This window comes from Lycorma delicatula, chromosome 9 (assembly GCF_047948215.1).
Source record: "Lycorma delicatula isolate Av1 chromosome 9, ASM4794821v1, whole genome shotgun sequence".
NCBI lineage: Eukaryota > Metazoa > Arthropoda > Insecta > Hemiptera > Fulgoridae > Lycorma > Lycorma delicatula.
In genome coordinates, this window is record NC_134463.1 from 9,671,426 (window position 1) to 9,687,902 (window position 16,477).

The 16,477-nt window shown below is 30.4% G+C and overlaps 1 protein-coding gene across 2 annotated transcripts in view; it reads right to left on the reverse strand.

Annotated features, from left to right (window-relative positions):
• Positions 1-16,477, reverse strand: part of LOC142329960 (uncharacterized) — a 49,241-nt gene that overhangs the window by 18,428 nt on the left and 14,336 nt on the right. The gene's annotated exons all lie outside the window — the stretch shown is intronic.

A 16,477-nucleotide genomic window follows, 5' to 3' on the forward strand; every position in this document is an offset into this window, starting at 1 on the left:
GTAAACTTATGACACCAAATATTGATATTAATAGTCAGTTATTTACCCTACCCCTTAATGGTTTTTGAAGAAATAACTTTTTGCTGAAAAGTGCCACGACAAAATAATTCGTAATTGTGAATTGACCAGTTTTATTCCTGTTCGTTGATGGGTTACTCGAACATGTGCGAGTCTAGTTCTATTTTTATTTTAATTTAATGCTCAAGCAATAGCATATTGTTTCTCTATTCTATATGTCTTGTTTCTAGATCCAAGAACTGGATCTAGAAAATTTTTATCTAAAAGTGTCAAACTTCTATTGCATCCATTTTTCTGATGATAATACTAATCCATTAAAAAAAATAAATAAAACCGATTATTAACAGTAAACCTAAATAAAACTAAACTAAATAAAATAGTAAACAATAAATAAAACCTTGTTAACAGATTCAGAGAAGTATACACACCAGAAAAAAATTTAGCAACTGATGAAAGTTTACTGGAAAGGAAGGCTTAACTTCATTCAGTTTATTAGAATAAAAAGGGCATTAAGACAAGACGTAAGTTATTTCAGTAAGAAACTGGTTATATACAAGGGTTATTTTTTTTCAAGGTCCGATCGGTCACGAAATTAAAACCACACTGAAAATAAAAATATGTAATATAATTATGTACCCCAAAAAGAGAATATGTGCAGTCAAGGCCAGGTGTTCAATTATCAGATGTTTTGTATTACACATACATACATACATACATAACCTCTATGTCATTTCTAATAAAGCAAAAATATCAAAGAAGAAATGTTCTTTATTAAAAAATAATATATAATGTTTTATTAAGTCTGATATTACTTATTATTAAATAATATTATTAAGTTTTATTAAGTAATAATTACTTAATTTTAAACAAAATTTAAACAACATTTAATTAATATTATTTTTTAATGTGTCAAGAAGCTAGAGAGACAAGTTGTACTTGCCAAAGTAAAATAAATGTCATATAGTACCTGAACATTTTTAATTTTAATTATAATTTTAGAATTTAGTTTATAATTTTAATTATTACAAGCCAGTTAGGCTGATTCAGTAATACAATTTTATTCATTTCAGGTTGCTGGAACAATTGTTACTTATGAAATCGTTCTTGTTCAGTTTAATGCTGTTAATACTAATGAGGAAGTTATACAAAATATCACTGCTCTTTGTCCTTAAAGATTTAAAACATCTCTTGCTATATTTTACTTTATAATATGTGTGAAAATCTAAATACTTGCTATGTATTTCAATGTATTGTTTTGTAATTGTTTATATCTCACACTATAAATATTAACATATGTTAATATTTATTAACACATATTTATACTACAAATGTAAGTTTATACGCAGAAGATATAATCAGTTAAAGGGTCAAAAGACGACCTCTGTTACAGTCCATTTTAGCATCACAAGGAGGGGTTGGTGTGGCGACCTGAATCGTCACAAGGGGGGTGTCTTCCTCTATGGGGGTTGGGCTGGTCCCTGTATCCTAGCCCACTGGACTGGCCAAGTGGTTAACTCGTCATTGTAAATCAGCTGATTTCAAAGTTGAGAATTTTAAGGTTCAAATCCTAGTAAATGCAGTTACTTTTATTACAGATTTGAATACTAGATTGGGTATCCCGGTGTTCTTTGGTGGCTGGGTTTCAATTAACCATACATCTCAGGAACAGTTGACCTGAGACTGTACAAGACTACACTTCATTCACATTCATACATATCATCCTCTTAAGTAATATCTTATGGTGGTTCCAGAGGCTAAACAGAAAATGAAAGGTCCCTGTATCCTGGGGCTTTTTAAGTGTTTTAAAAATATTCTGTTTGAATTTGGTACTTGCAATAGGTGAATGATGTGAACATGTTTAGAAAGAGAACAAAATGCAGTGTATGTTAATATATTATTGAAATACTTATTTTAGCTACTTAAAAAATTATCATGTTCTAAAAATATATAAACATGAACAAAATAAAGAATTGTGAACTACTTCACTAAACATAATTAGCTTTATTGTAGTAAATTTTGAAACAGTTAAGTGTACACAACACTATTGCACACTCAGAACACCACCAAGTAGTTTCCTTCCTTCTAGCTTTCCCTAAGGCTGCCCTTGTTTATTCATACCAGAGTTTACACATCTTTGCAGGGTGCGCTTTTTTTTCTTTTGGGGTATATTCTAAGTGAAGTGATGACCTGCAAGTCTTTGTTTTTACTGCTGTTTATGTGGATTCCTGTGCAATAACTCCTGCCTTTTTCTTAAAGCCATTCCAATGAATATAATACATTTTTCTAAACGACAATTATGACTCAAGGGTAATGGTTGTGATTCCAACTATAAAATATATTTTAACTATAAATAATTTTTCACTTTCCGTTATTCTGTGAACTGAAGATAAGGATAATACATCTCTTGTGTCTTTTCATTTGACACACAGAAGATGATTTCTTATCATGTAAACATACTTTTAGTTTTTTGTTTACTAACTTTATTTTTGGCAGTTCTTTCCGATAGGACTTCCAGCTTTAGTATGTCACTACCATTAAAAATCAAAAACAGCTGGTGAGCTATAAAACCGGTCTGTGAATATATGTCCCTTGTCAAGATAATCAGAAAGAAGTCATTGGAAATGAGAAATTATAGAATTTTTGTTATTTTTACCCGAGTAAATTTCAATTTGAAATTTACTTCCGCTACAACTGCAAACAATATATAGTTTTATGCCATAAACACGAAATCTTATCCTGCCTCTAAATCCACGTACCCCTTCATCAACTGTCAAATTTTCCCTTTATGAAAAGCATACTGGATATTCAGAGATCAAATGGTTAAAAAAAGACCTTGGTTCAGAGATTATTACTTGGGTTTCTTAATGTTTTGGGGTCGTGAATATCCATATTTGAACAGAAAACGATATAACTTGGCAATAAAATATACACCAATAATTATTATTTTTACTTACAAAAAAATAAAAAGAAATTATACAAAAATAAATCATAAATAATTACCTTGTTTACAACAAATTCAACACGACACAAACAGCAATTCTAACCTCAACACGAAAAGAACACCGTTACTCAACTTTATACTCGAAATTTAAAAAAATATCCGTCAGAGTGCGAGATAAAACAAACCAATCATTCAAAATAAACTAAGGAACGAAAAGCCTAACACCGAATGCGATCTGTACGAAATTAAATACGAATGCCCGTGGATTTCATGTGCTCAAATCATTACGAAAATGTCGATAGCCCATTAAATCCACAGGCTTAGCATTGAAAGTGTAAAGATAGAATAAATTCTGACAGGATTTGAATTCAGACAATGGTTAATTTTGTTATTGGTGTTAAATTAACGACTATCTCGAGAGTGATCTGCAACAAGTAAACTGTATAAATGTGTGACTAGCATACATATATTTTTTCCTGGTAGAATTTTCACAAACAAAAATAAACAGAATGGCACATCACTGTAACGGTCAACATTCAAAGTAATCGGAAGATTGCTGGTTCAGTTGACAGCTGTCGGTTTACCTTTCTTTCTTTTTCTATTTAGCCTCCTGAATCACCATAAGGTATTAATTCGCAGGATGATATGTATAAGCGTAAATGAAGTTGTAGTCTTGTACAGCAGCAGATTGACCATCCCTGACATGTATGGTTAGTTGAAACCCAACCACCAAGGAACATCACAATCCACAATCTAGTGTTCAAATCCGTAAAAAAGTAACTGCCTTTACTAGGATTTGAACCTTACAACTCTTGACTTTGAATCAGCTGATTTGAAATGACGAGTTCACCACCTAACCAACCCGGTGGATAAAGGAAGTAGTGTGATCAGTTCCTAGATTTCAACGGGAATACCAATTAGCACCATCCCTGAATCCATTTTGACCAGTTTCGTCGTGACGTCTGTACGTACGTATCTCGCGTAACTCGAAAACGATTAGCCGTAGAATATTAAAATTTTTGAATTAGGGCTGTTGCTACATCTAGTTGTACACTTTTGATTGATTGCAGTCGACTGAACCAAAAAAGCCCCAAATAAAAAAAAAATTGGATTTTGGACTTTTTCCTTAACTGTAGTAATAAGCCCTCATTGAAAGCTTTTGGTTCCAGAGTTATAGCCAATTAAATTTTAATTAATGAAATATTTTAGCCTTATAAGGGGAAGGCACATAGGTTTGAATTCTACTTCATTTTCTTTTTTATATATATTTTTTTAAATTAAATATATTGCTTTATTAATAATTATTACCTGTGATTGTAAAGAAAATACACAATAAATAATAACAATTAAAAAAAAAATATGAAAAAAATCATTAGTTATTAGCGAAATAAAATTTTACATTCTTTTAAAAATGTATATATGTAATTTAATAGGCGTACAAGGAAAATCATGTGGTATCCACATCAGAATTTTTTATTTCAGCTGTAGTTAAATTTGAATGTAAAATGTATACAATACATAATATTATAATTGCAAGTTCTATGGTATATGGTAATAATTAAACAAACTGTAAATAAATGTAAAAGTTGTAATACTTCACAGTTAATTGTGTTCTACAAAAACAAACGATAGCAAATTTCTGCTTTCCAATAGTAATACAGATTACTTCTGTAAGGCAGAAATCTATGAACTTATGTTTAAAAAAAATTTGATTTTGTTAGTTGAAAACATGCCTTTCTCTCAGACTAGTGAGTCGTGCTCATTTTTTAATTGCGAATCATGTCACCAGGTAAACATTTTGATTGTGGTAGAAATTAGTTTGTATTAACTAAAGATTTGTTTTTGTTTGATTTTTTGTATTAACTGTTGATTTCATACTGTTAGATAGTGTTCATTTGCCTGCGAATCTTTTAAGTTTTGACAAATACAGAAAATACTCACATTTGCATATGATAGCATAACAACAGACCAACATATTTTTTCTTTGAGAATGTTTAGTCTCTTTTACATTATTTAAATCATTCACAAAGAGTGATTGAAAAATTCAAAATTTAAGAAGATATAAAGATATTTCTTTCCAATTATTAACAGAACAAATCAATATAAAAATTCAATGAGCTTCAACGTCTGGTAATAGGGAAGATCATATATTTATCAATTTTGGGCTATTTAGCAAAATTTAGAAATATACATAGGCTAGTCCCTAATTGTAGAGCTTTTAGAGTTGTTTTTTTCTACCTCTTATACTTGCTATTTGTGTAAAAAGGACTCCAGTATAAAAAAAATCAGATAGTGAATCATTTACTCTTTAACAGGATAATTTTAAATGACATTACAAACAAATCTGACCATAGAATCAAACAGTTTACTAGATAAATTTGTTCTGTTAACTGGAATGAGTCATTTTACAACAGAAGCACATTTAAAAAACAAAGTATCAATACCAGTTAAGCATTTTTCTGTTACTTTAAACAATTATGTTCTCTAGACTAAGGTTATTGCAACTAAATTATATTTTCAATAAATTACTTTTTAAAAAAAACAATGTGATACAGCAATCATCTTTTATTTGATCAGCAAAAACAGGTACCAGGTCCAGGCCTAATAAGATCTTCACTATGATCGATGTAATAAATTTTATAGCATGTGAAAACTGGTATGCCTGACCAAGACTTGTATCTGGAAACTCCAGACAAAAGGTAGATACTACCACTATGCCACACAAAACCCACGGCTGTTAAGATGATAATGAATTTAAAAAAAATATAATATTGATTGTCGACTGATGAAAAAGTGACACATATAGGATAATAGAAAAAGTTAAAATAAGCGTTAGAAGATATAAAAGTTGGATGAAGAAAGTCAGAGTCAGCTGATGTGAGATGTGACACAGGCGTAATGAATATGAAAATGGAAGGAAAATCTTTGTTAAATATTTAATTTAAGAAAATTTTAATATCTGGAAAACCGAGAAAGATATAACTTGCAAAAAATAAAAATAAACCTTGCTAAAGAGATGTATAATCTCTTATACATATATAAGTCTATATTTAGACTGGTACGTCTAAATTGCAAATAAACTATCAAAAATATGTATAAATGGTAATGATTTTGATGAAGGTGAAATTGTTAATATTTTTTTAACAAATACTTTGTTGAATTGTTGAATAATTATGAAGTTATCAGTAGTGCTGGTAATGAGAATGATAGAACGATGCAGAATTATCATGATCACTTTAATTCTCCCATTTCACTTAAATCCAATTAAATATTATAAGCTAGCTATATGTATATATAGTCTCTAAAACCAGGTAAATGTCCAGGTATCAATAAGATCTCTTCTGCTCGTGTTGGAATTTCTGTTCAAGAAATCCCTATCTTATTTACTATATACAATAATAGTCTTGCTATGGGTAAATTTCCTTCCACCCTGAAATCGGCAGAAATTATTCCAGTTCATAAATCAGGATCTTTAGATGTGGTTGGCAACTATCAGTCCATTTTACTACTTTCAGTTTTTTAAATTGCTATTAAAAGCAATTAAAAAAAGTTGGTTAGTTATCCAAAAATAAATTTTTTAATCATGTCAATTTGAGTTACAGGGGTGAGCATTTGGTACAGTTGGTCATCAAATTTACATTTATTTAAAAGGTATAGTACTGAAATTAGAGGCTTAGCTTTACAATGGTTTGCATATTATCTGGAAGACAGAAGTAAGTGCATAATTGTGGGAGATTGTGTAAGCAATAACCTTAAGGTGAATTGTATAATTCCCAGGTACTGGTTATTAAGGACCTATTCTAGTTAAAATGAGCTGCTATTTCACGTAAATTTTATGGTAAGAAAAAGCTATATATATTTTGCAGATGTTACTCTAGTACATTTGTCTAAGAATATTGATAGGTTGCAAACTGATCTGGAATGCTTTAAAAATCAAATCTCATTTTTTCTTTATCATCTGCTTCCAGGTTATTAACTCCATTAATATGTCACACTGTTAATTATGCTTGTATTCAACTACAATGTCACTTTTCAGTTATGTCTTGGGTGAATTCTATTAAATACTTAGGTTTGATGGGCGATGGAAAATGATCAAGGAATTTACATACATTTGTACAGATTTTTGAAAAGATATTTGTTTACATGAATTAAAAAGTGTTCAGTAATGTTCATCAAATCTATTTTGCTCTTTCATTCAAAATTAAACTATGGATTGCATTGCTGGGGAATAAACTTATTGGCTATCTTCAACTGATTATAATTTTGCAAAAGCTATTGTACAGGTAAGGTGTGGTGCGAGTAGGAAAACAATCTTTCCCTTTTTTCAGCAAATATCTGTATTTTGCATTAGATCCGTTTGTTTATAAGATCTTCTAACCTTTAAAAAATGAAGTGGTAATGTCTAGGTGGTGATCGCTACGGATGAAAGCTATTATATAACTAAGCAGACTTTTACACAAAATGTTATTGTTCCAAGGCCTTATTGGACATTGTTCCAAAAACCTTTCTTTTTCTACACCTAAGCTGTTTAACTAGCTGCTGGATAGTGTAAGAAGTACCAGTAATCTTAATTTAAATTTTAACTTAAAAGAGTGGATTTTCTACTTTACAATTGATTGGATGGAAGCACTGTATTCAATGGTGATTTAGTCTAAATGAAAGAGTAGCGAATTTTTAATTTAGATGTTACGTGTGAGAGAGAGAGTGTGTGTGTGTGAATGAGTAAGATAACTGGATGTGTGTAAAAAAAACATTTTTTATTTTAATGTGTTTCTAACTACAATTGCTGATTTGGTTCTATTACCTATGGACATGCTTTTGCTTTGAAGGTAAACTATTACCATATGCAACTACAGTAATATCCAAAAAACTGAGCTAAATTTATTGACATATTAATACGATTAAATATCAGTGTGGTACATTAACACTACCTTGCTTGAAATTTGACATAACCTACAAATGTCACCTGAACTTTAAAACAAGCACTTTCTTCTACATTAACACGTGCTTTTTTCATCACTTCCTGAACGAGTTTTTAAACTATATATTTGGTTTCTCGAGGTCTTTTTGTAGTTAACAACAAAAACAAAACTACAAACGAACGATCACCTCAAACTACTTACAGACATTCATACCCAGTGCTCACTTGAAACTGCAATAATAATTCTAGCAATGAGGCCAGAAAAAAAAAATTGAAAAAAAAAAACATAAAATACCCCTCTGAAAGCCAGTATTAAAAATTATAAATTATTCAGAGATAATACTAAAATACGTGCAAGATGTGGAGGGGTACCATTATTACAAACAATATTTATTTATTATAGTATAATGAACTACGAAAGGAACATTGAAATGCATACTGATAAAAACTGTCCACATCATCAATCCCATTCTCGATACAACGTCGGCTTACATCAATATTGTTTGATCGTTGGGATACAACAGTCTTCCATTCTTATTGAAAAGATACACTGAAAAACACATTTACATTTGATTATACAGTGAAGAGCATTGAATTTAGATACATGTTTACCGATTTAAATCGTTAAAGTATAACAAGGATACATTGTAATGTTGAAGTCTTGTTGGCCGTTTATATTCCCCATTCTGATCGTCTCAAAATAAGTTTTTGCTGCACTTCCGGTTGCTCTTGAGGTTCCCGCATGGCTTTTGAAGGTTTAAAGTGAAATACCTTTGGGGGATCTCTTCTTGGTTCGTCATATGTATTTGGTGACAAAGCAAATGTCACTGTTTTCTTTGGTTTAGAATCGATAGACACAAATAGTAGAGATCAATGTGTCCCTTCAGGGAATATTGTCACCATTAACCTTAACCGTGTAGTGACATTTTCTAGCTTCTGGACTACAGTTCCGAGTCTCTACATCGGTTTGCCAGCAGAGGGGTACCACCTTCCTTGTACTTGATTTCCCACTCTTAGCTGATGCACACAGGAGTGATGTTGGAAGGTGAAGGTGTATGTGATGGTGTCAGTTTCAGGTCTAATTTAATATGTAATCTTTATTTTATTTATAATTCTGATGGAGATTTACCAGATGAGACAGGTGTAGATCTATAATATATTAAGATTTCTTGAATTTTCTCTTGATTGGGTAGTTTAGATAAAGTCACTGCCTGTATTCTTTGCTTTAAAGTATGTATATTGCATTCAGTGAGCTCATTGGTAGCAGGATGATCTGGTGCTATAAACATTTGGTGTATATCAATATAAGCAAACAATGTATCAAGAATGGGAGTGATGATGTGGACAGTTTTTATCAATATGCATTTCAATGTTCCTTTGTAACTGTTCGTTATAGTATAATAAATAAATATTGTTTATCATTTGAAAACACGTGTGTTTATTTAAGTAGAGACATAACAATTGGTGACGAGGATGAGATACAACAGGAGGGGTGAGTGAAGCGAACTCTTATCAGGTAGTTAGTAATTGATAAAACTGGTAACCATTGAAAAATAATTTTTTTTTTAACATAATATTATGTAGACTACAAGCAAAGAATCTTATAAGTCCATTTTTTGTTTTTTCTTTCATTTTATTTATGGAATTCATTGCCATGTAATGGTAAAACAATATAGGGATAAAACTTTGTAAATCACAATATATGCGATGTTTTAAAGTTAGTATATAGGGAAAGACCTTATATGTCCATTCTGAACAAGGGAGGATCCTTTACAGGCCCATATGTTGACAATCCAATGATTTGAGTGTATTGGTTTTATTAATTCACTGGCTACTTTTATCCTGTCTTGCTTTTACAATATAAGACTGGCTATATTAGTCTATTTTAACCTATTTAATAGAAACTTCAATATAATTTTTGATATCCATGTACTGATATGTGCAGTTACTGTGATGCTTACAAAGCTAAAGAAAAGATTCTACAGGTTCACATAGCTGAAACTTTGAAAATTGAAACCAAAAACCAGTTAATTGAAACTTTACTCAGAGGAGATTGGCCTTTAAATATTAAAATCTTTAAATTAGATTTTTAACAGGTTTTACAGTAAACCTATACACTTTAAATACAACAATAACTACATTTAAAAAAACAAAAGGCATTTTATAAAAGAAAAACCCATTCAAAAAATTCTGTCAGGAAAAGTGAAAACAGAAATAAAGAAGCTATTTGTATGGATTTCAGCAAAAACTTTCCTTGTTCTAATATATTTACGACTGATGTATATTACAGACATCAGTTTTTGCTTTTTATTTTTAATATTTGTGTCTTATCTGATAGCTCAAGCTATTTTTACATGTACCCTGAAATGTCAGGAAAGAAAAGAAGTGATGAAATATACTCATTCATTCATCATTTCATTAATAATGTACTTGAACCATCCATCAGAGAATTAGAAATATTTTTGACTCAAGTGGAGGACAAAATGAAAATGTCTGTAATCAGAATGTGTCACACCATCTTATTCATACTGTAAAAAGATTCAAAGTGGTGAAGATCATATTTCCTAAAAGAGGATACTCCTATTTAGCGTGTGACAAAGACATTGGTTCAGTGAATAAGAAAACAAGAACTGAAGTACCAGAAGAGTGGTATGAAGTTTTTAGTTTTTCATACAGCTTGTCACTAACCATCGCCATCTGAAGAAATTGAATTACATCAGAATATAATTACTTCAACAAACAGTGCGAGTCTTAGAAACTATCATATCATTCGAGGCCTATTAGGGAGTTAAAAGTACCTGAAGACCATCCAGTATTGATATCATTCAGAAATAAATACAGTGGACTGTGGTTTACAGCTCCAGTACTCCCACCACCCCACAGATGCGAAATATTAGCAAAAAGAGGTAGGCAAAAAAATGAATTTTCAGCTGAAGAAATTCAAAAACCAAAAGAAGAAAACGAAAAAATCCTGGTAGAAACTGTTAGTTTCAGAAATTTACCTAGAGAAATATGTGAAGGAAAACAACTGCAATCTGGCCGCTTTGTTACCTGGACTATGCTATGAAGGTAAGCACAATGCACAAAAAGAACCTTAAAAGTCTTGGTCTTAACATGTTGTTCCTTAGTAAAGTTTGAGGTTAGGCCATAATTTTTTTTTTCAACTATCATACTGAATAGTGTATATTTCTGCACTATTAGATATTAAAAAAAAAAACAACAGTTAAAACTTTATTATTATTAAATCAAAAATGAATATTATCTGTTGATTTTTATTAGAAAATCTAACCATAAAAATGCTCTCCTGAAAAATTAGCAAAATGTGGCTTATAAGGTTTTCTCCTATAGTCTTTTTTTTATCATATTGAACAATAAAATTAAACTAATGGGAAACAGACAAAAAATAGAATAATTTTGTTGAATAACTTTATCTAATTTCTACAGATTTACTTTAAATAAATTTAAAAATTGTTTTATTAAGTGGTTCATAATTAATATGACATAATACATATGTATTCATGTATATGAATACATATATATGAATATATATTTCGTTCCATAATACATATGTTTTTTATACAATAAAAATTATAACTTCATAATAAATACTAGATTATCTGAAAAATCTAAATTAAAGAATTACATTGTACAGATCTAAAAAAAAAACAAACCAACATACTTGGCGTTTATAGACCTAGAAAAGGCTTTCGATAACGTAGACTGGAATAAAATGCATTCAGCATTTTAAAAAAATTAGGGTTCAAATACAGAGATAGAAGAACAATTGCTAACATGTACAGGAACTAAACAGCAACAATAACAATTGAAGAACATAAGAAAGAAGCCCTAATAAGAAACGGAGTCCGACAAGGATGTTCCCTATCGCCGTTACTTTTTAATCTTTACATGGAACTAGCAGTTAATGATGTTAAAGAACAATTTAGATTCGGAGTAACAGTACAAGGTGAAAAGATAAAGATGCTACGATTTGCTGATGATATAGTAATTCTAGCCGAGAGTAAAAAGGATTTAGAATAAACAATGAACGGCATAGATGAAGTCCTACGCAAAAACTATCGCATGAAAATAAACAAGAACAAAACAAAAGTAATGAAATGTAGAAATAACAAAGATGGACCACTGAATGTGAAAATAGGAGGAGAAAAGATTATGGAGGTAGAAGAATTTTGTTATTTGGGAAGTAAAATTACTAAAGATGGACGAAGCAGGAGCGATATAAAATGCCGAATAGCACAAGCTAAACGAGCCTTCAGTAAGAAATATAATTTGTTTACATCAAAAATGAATTTAAATGTCAGGAAAAGATTTTTGAAAGTGTATGTTTGGAGTGTCGCTTTATATGGAAGTGAAACTTGGACAATCGGAGTATCTGAGAAGAAAAGATTAGAAGCTTTTGAAATGCGGTGCTATAGGAGAATGTTAAAAATTAGACGGGTGGATAAAGTGACAAATGAAGAGGTATTGCGGCAAATAGATGAAGAAAGTAGCATTTGGAAAAATATAGTTAAAAGAAGAGACAGACTTATAGGCCACATACTAAGGCATCCTGGAATAGTCGCTTTAATATTGGAAGGACAGGTAGAAGGGAAAAATTGTGTAGGCAGGCCACGTTTGGAGTATGTAAAACAAATTGTTGGGGATGTAGGATGTAGAGAGTATACTGAAATGAAACGACTAGCACTAGATAGGGAATCTTGGAGAGCTGCATCAAACCAGTCAAATGACTGAAGACAAAAAAAAAGTAGTCTAGGAACTCTTTATAACCTAATTTGAAAATATATAATTTCACATAATAAGTAAATATCCTCGATGAATCGGGAGCTAAAAAAAAAATTAATTGGTTCTGAAACTTTTTCAAAATTTGTTGAAAAACAAAATGTTAAATTTCTCAGTAAACAAAACCTATCCATATTTAATTTATTCTGTAGTAAAAAGATTACTTAAATAATGACAATCTACCATCGTTTACGCTGTACTAAATATTTTACAATTCCATTTCAGTGTTTCCGATATGTAGTCCGATATAAACTAAAAAAGCTACTGGACCGATTTATGCGCGGGGAAAAAGGGAGAAAGAGAAGAATAGGAAAAGGGAAACAGGGAAAATCGGAAAAGGAAAAAATCAAAAAAAGGGGAAAACGGGAAAAGAAAATTGAAAGGAGTAAAAGAAAAGGAAATAAGGGAAAGAGAAACGGGGAAAATGGAAAAAGAACGTGATAAAATGAAAATGGGGAAAAGGGAATGGGGAAGGGAAGGGGAAAAGGATAAAATGGAAAGGTTAAATTTTGTGAAGTTCCGTAATGGTCATTTTAACTTTCTGTAATGTTTTATCTAACTTTCAAGTGTTCATTTAATCTATATTTACTCAAATCTAGCATAGTGAAGCATGCGAGTGTGCTAGTTCAAATAATTAAATTATTTAAGATAAAATACATAAAGAATACTTGTTTTAATGCGTGATGAAGATAAAAGTTGTTGCCGCACTATCTAGCCAGCGTGTCTTTGCTGACACAGTTATTTTGTAAACATTCCTCACTCCAACCGACTACGACGTTCAAGGTTAACAGAGTCTATCACTTTTATAGATCCCTTACGCAGTAGCAGGATTGACTGTTATCTTATAAAACAAATTAATAAAGTCAAAAATATATTGTCGCCTTAAGAATTATTTTTATGTGCAAAGTAAGAATGAAATATTAAAAAACCCTCTAATTCAAAGCGGAACCCAGTATCTTCAGTTTCTTTAATCTGATTAACCTTTTAATTTTTTTGTTTAACCTCCGGGACTACCGTCAGGTATTTCTTTAGAGGATGAAACGAATGATTTGCAGCGTGTGTGAAAACGGCATGCCTGACCGGGATTCGAACCCGGGACCTCCAGATGAAAGGCGGAGACGCTACCACTCGCGCCACGGAGGCCGACAATGAGGCTGGTTAACCAGTAGATTTATAAGATTACGTCTAAACTGAGAAACGAGCCCCAGACTTCCAGCGTATCCAATTGGTTCTTTTTAAAAATTTTTATTATCAACTTATTTACAGATGATTCTTACGTAAGTAAAATTTAACTGTGTGAGGAATAAATCGATTCCGTATCTAGTATTTATATGAATATAAGCGATCTGAAACAGAAGCATTACGCAAGTAATTCTGTGCGTCAACTAAGAGTAAATCACAGTCTTAACGTTATGAACATTCTAAAATGATACTCGCGTAACCATATTATGCTACAAAGCTGCGACCTTTCTCCAAGCTGAGTAAAACTCTTCAGACTATGATTAACGTTTTTTAATTGACAATATTCAAATAAGCATTTAACATATGAGCTAGCGTCCAAGCCAAGAATCGAACCCAAAACCCTCAGTATATCATTCGGTTGTTCTATTACGGAGGTGACAAAATAGATTAAAAAAACCAAAAAAATTCGAGATCCGACAAAATTTAATTCCATGTCACTTAATGACTTTCAATATAATTTTTGGATTAAATTGTTTCATTCATTGAGAGCCAAGTATTATTTAAAACAACGAAATATATTGTAAAAGATCTAAATAAAATTAATTTAGGCTTTACATTTATAATAAAGTGTATTAATAAATAGATCTGTGAGTGTATGTACGCGCGTACAACATACATTTATTTGAATATTGTAGACGGGCTTAACCGTAAAATATGGAGGTCGACTAGATATAACTTTGAAATTTAGATATAATACTAATCATTACCTCCTTACGTACCATTCCTGGTTTCTATAATCTATATCATAAAAAATGTGGGTGGCTCTGTTATTTACCTTTTTCAACTGATGACTATTAAAGTCATAAGGGACTGCGTTGTTACAAAATTTTCCAGATCCTAACCGGGTAGCGAATTCGAAACTTTTAGTCTGGCAGGTAAGAAGGTACCTCTGTAACAGCGTGGAGGTCAGTTACATCTAAAAAAATTAATATATAACTTTTTAATCCCTGATTTGATCTTTAAACAAATAGAGTAATAATTACACAATTGTATATGCGCGCGCATATATATAATTTGTGCAAAATTAATAATAAATTTAAAAAATCTGATGTGGACACCACATGATTTCCTTGTACGCCTATTAAATTACATATACATATTTTTTGCTGCACTTCATATAAACTTATTTCATTTGAAAGTGAGTACGATCCTCTAATTTATTAACAAAGTGTTACACAATTGCTGAAATATTCGTTTTTATTCACATAAAATATTTATACAATTATTAATTCAACAATCTTACATGAAATAATAGAACAGAGTAAAATTCCTTTTATTATTCGTATTACTAAATCAGTATTATTCGTATTTTCGTGAGTTGCTGATTAACAAAAGTTTTAGATTTCTGGTGTGTCGTATACACAAAAGTTAATAATAATTAAACTATTCCGTTTAGTGAACTCCTGTACACTGGTTACAAATGTTAATTTCGACCTAGCTGTGTAAATTATTCACATTTTATTATTGGATTATTTGCTGAATAATCAAAAATAAAAAAGAAATAATCATACAGGAAAAAGAAAGATAACATGAAGAAATATATTTCAAAAAAAGAGGAAGAAAATGAATATGAAGGGGAAGAAAATGTTTAGAATACGGTAAGAATAAGAAAAATTAGGAGAAGATGAATGATATAAAGAGGAAGAAAATGTTAAAACCAAATAAACAATAAAAAAAAAAAAATATTGAGAGATGGTAAATATGAAGAGGAAGAAAACGTTAAGACAAGGAAAGAATAAAAATATTAAGAGGGATGATGAATATAGAGAGAAAATTTGAAAAATAGAGAACTAATTAAGAGCGGAAAAATTATATAAAACGATAGAGCGATTAAATGATTGGCAACAAAAACAATTAAACGAAATGATGATCAACTCCGACTTAGGAGAATATTGTCCGATAATATCAGAGGAGCAATGAACTAAGAGATAAGAATTTTTTGGAATCTACTAAAGATCGGGTATGTATGCCTCAGTGTATATGTTGTTCTTGTGAGGGACTATTTTTCAGTCACTCTGTAGTTAACTTTAATGTGGATAAAATTAAACAGAAAATTCCAGAATAATTAAACAGAAATTAAACTAGAAAATCCAAAAAATAATACGATTTTAAATTATATTTTCAATTAATATTAAATAATCAGATGTTTCACCAACATCTATTCATATACAAATACGAGTATTGTGTATATGCACGTATACGTATACATGTATATATATATATATATATCGTATGTAATTCCTATTAAATTATATTTACACATTTTTAAAGTACATAACATTTATTTCACTAATAATTTTTGTCACTTTTTTTTATTATCACTGAATTATTATGTATTGTAATTTTTTTTACAATCACGGGTTAATTATATATTAAATCAATATATTTAAATTAAAAAAAAGAAAAGGTAAAAAAAAACAAATGGAAAAAGTCTGATTCAAACCGATGTGCCTTCCCTTTAAGATCAAAATATTTTATTAATTAAAATTTTATTTTTAATTTCGATGGCAATCAAAAAGGGAGGTGCACAACTAGTTGTCACAACAGTGCTAAATCCA